Source organism: Buteo buteo, chromosome 25, assembly GCF_964188355.1.
Source record: "Buteo buteo chromosome 25, bButBut1.hap1.1, whole genome shotgun sequence".
Taxonomy (NCBI): Eukaryota; Metazoa; Chordata; class Aves; order Accipitriformes; family Accipitridae; genus Buteo; species Buteo buteo.
The window spans coordinates 19,277,145-19,280,779 of NC_134195.1; positions in this window are offsets into that span (position 1 = coordinate 19,277,145).

Genomic DNA, 3,635 nt, shown 5'->3' on the forward strand with positions numbered 1-3,635 from the left:
TCAGTATTCAGAAAATATCCAGAGGTAACATTAGAAACAATCACAGAAGCCATAGAGCAAAGCAGGGAAGCAATGGGGATTTGGAAGACAGCTGGGAGGGCGATGACTATGTGGAAGCTGGGAACATCCAGGGCAGTTTGGGAGCAGTGGGTGGCCAAGATCGTGAAGAACGTGCTAAGTTATTGGGTGGTAGGAGCAACTACAGGGGTCTTATGACAAAACTTATGCTTTCTCAGTAGCATTATTAATTTAACAAATTTTTATGTTTTTATACCTGCAGAATAGAAGAAGCTTTGGAAGAACCACATCAGCATTTGAAGACAATGGAATCACAGGTCTCAAAATGCAGAGATAATACGTTTGGAGAGATGTGACTGTAATGCTGTCAGCTGCTGCTATTCCATATCAAGGCCTCTAATATTTGCTGTTTATTCTTCAAGCCAAAGCCCTTGGAGACAAGTTATTAGAGGCAAATATTAGCGTTCTTTTTTTTTAAGGGAGATTCTGAGAAAATCTTGAAATCATGACCCAAATGTGCACTTACAGTTAAAAATACACACAACAAATAAAAATAGCCTGCAACTCTATTTTAAATCTCAGATTTTTCATGAATCAACTCTGTTGAGACCAGAGCCATGATTTGCTAACATTTGACAATTAAATGCTGTAACTGAGGGCAGAAATTGGTCAATGAAGTCTTTTGCAAATTATGACTGTGAATGGAAGGAATGAAATAGCTTGATATTCAGATTGTATTTCCGGAGACCCAACAGGGATTTTGTCAGTTCTTTGAAAAGGCTGGGGGTTTTTTCCCCAACAGATATTCCCCCATAAAGATATTTTGTAATTTGGAAGGAAGGAAAAAAAAATGGTCAGAATTCATTGTGATACAAAAACTACAAAAGCCCTGGGTTACTTGGAGTGTCTTTATTTCAGGGTGTAACAATTTTTAGTATGGGAACTGTAAGGAGAATCAGAGTGAGCTATATGGTCAGATTTGCAAAACTGTGCACTGCAATGACACCAAGATGGGCGAATATTTTTCAGTTTTATGTAAATCAGAGTCTCTTGGTAGTCCAATGTCTGCTTCTGATACTTTAAAGCCTCTTATTTTTCCTTTGCTCTCATACCTATTTGCTGGAAGGGCTTTCTGGTGCAGGAGCAGAATTACATATGCTTTCTCAGGTCCAGCTGTCTAGTGGTTGTTGCAGTCTTTGTCCTGGCTAAACTGACCAATACTTACTGACATCTAGTTACCAGGAAACAGCATTTTCTTCTTCTTTGCTGATTATTACATCCTACACCAGGCAAGACTGTTTCCACCCACAAGGTGATGATAAAAGGAAGAAAGCAATTTCCTGTTGAAAGTTTTACTTTCTGCTGTTAGGCAGGTAGTTCCCTTATTGTTCGCATGTAATCAAAAGAGAAAGAGAGGAAATAATAGTAATTTTTTTCTCTTTAGAAAAGTTCAAATCTTCAAACTTTTGAATTCCGGTCTGCTATTTTAGTCTATCACAACCAAAGGAAAGATAATTGTACTCTGCAGGTCAATCAGCACTATTTCTTTTGTATGTCAGCCTCCACAACTGGTTTTAATGACTGCAGTTTCTATATTGTAGCTACAGGATAGACACTAATTAGCTGTTGGGCACAAAAGTCTTAGTGGGCTGAAAAGAATTGTCTGGGTATCCTGCTAAGCCAGCAAATAGAGGAATATATACTAAACTGCATGTGAGGACAAGAGTTTTAACTGGATACCTTGGGATATAAAGAGAGTGGGTCAAGACATTGACCAAGTCAGCTAGTTCATTGCAGGGTTCAGTGCTGCCAAACATATAAATAAAGACTCTTTGCAGCTCAAGCTGTTTCCTTGTCTTCCGCAGACCATTTCAAAAGTTCTGGTGTTGTTTTGAGTGTACAGTGAAGTATGGTTTTCCCTTATTACACTATTTTGAAGTTAAATTACCCTTTTCTGTCTAGCACTGCTTTTAGTTCTGATAATCCTCAGGTCACATTAGCAACTTTTGTTTTTCACAGATTTGAAATGTGCAGTCACAGAAGCTAAAAGATTTTAGAATAACCAATATTAAAAATCACAACGAAACCAGGACAGCTGGCAAAACTCGGAGTTGCAAGTAACTCAGAACAAAATGTAGCCTACAAAATTAGTTGTTGAAGAAGACGCATGAACTGGACGAAAGACAAGGCTGACTTTCAGATGCTATTATGAGCCTACAGTGCTGACGGTTAAACCTATTTCTTTTTAATTGCATAAGGAGAAAATACAAAGAGGGCAAAAGGGTGAGTGGGCCATAAACCAGTCCTCATCGCTTGAGGTATTGGCAATGTATCAAACACTGGAATAGATTCTGAAGTTATGCTGTGGTAACTCACAATACTTACTGTTCCCATTCTTGTCCATAAGCTGCGTCCCCTGTTTATACTGCCTCTGCAATGATGCAATACTTAGCAAGAAGTGTCCGTGATCTGTGGAAGTATTTGGCTGGATGGCTTAGACCATGGAGAATGGGAATGCTAGCAACCCAAACTATCAAGCCCTAAGTTCCCAATCCAAACCATTTATTACTCAGCTGTTTATTAAAACATTCAGTTTGGGACATAACTTGTTCTTTTTGGCTTCCTTTTTTTTTTTTTTTTTTTTGATGGAGAAAGTTCCTTACTGGGAAAAAAAAAAAGTAGTTTCTTTGCAGAAATTAGATTTCATTGAAAATCCAGTATTCAGTTGAAAAAGGACTTTGATAGGACTTTTTGACCAGCTCTAAAACTGTCTGTAGAGGTGAACCGTGCAACCCCGGGGGGTTATCTGGTCATCAGTTATCCCACTGATACAGCATTATTAAACATACGCTCAAGACCCCGCTCATCAAAGCAAAGGTTTGCTCAAGGCAGGAAAACCGAGGTGGTTCTAAAGTCACTTACCCAATGCAATTTATTTATCTTTATAGATACAAAGTAAAACAGCTCTAGCTGAAAGCTAAGACCTTTTTGTCTTCATTCAATTTTCTGACAGTATTTTGCAGTATCGCGATGGAGGAAAGGGCCAGACCAGGTGATTTCTAAGCAACAATCAAGAAAAACAAACACGGTAATGGAAAATGAATGGTGTATAGAGAGAGTCGGCCGCCGGTTATTTAAGGACAGCTCTGGTAGCTAAAACGAGCTAGGGATCCGTCTCCCTAAACCTACACCTAGCTCTAGCTGTATTTGGCGATCGGGTTTTTTTAGGTGACGGTGACACCTGAACCCTACACACCCAACCGCACAGGTAGCCAAAACCCCCCGTCACCACCTCCGCTTCGTTCCTCTCAGGAAGAACGGAAGAGAAGCGGCGGCAGAGCTCTGCCCGCCTGAGGTAAAAAGCCCGCCCTAAACCCCGCTTCAGAGGCGGGATGGCGGCTGGCTGCCCAGAAAGGGGCACGGGCTGTACCTGGGCGAGGAGGGGAAAGAAGGAGAAGGAGAGGGAGAAGGGGACGGCGCGGCTTGCTCGTCCCGCCTCTGCCGGGCCCAGCCCCGCCCGCCCTTCCCCTCAGGCCGCCCCCGTCCGCCGAACGGCCGCCGGCGCTACCTGCGCCCCCGCCGGCCCCTCCTCGCTCCCGGCGGCAGGGCGGAGGCGG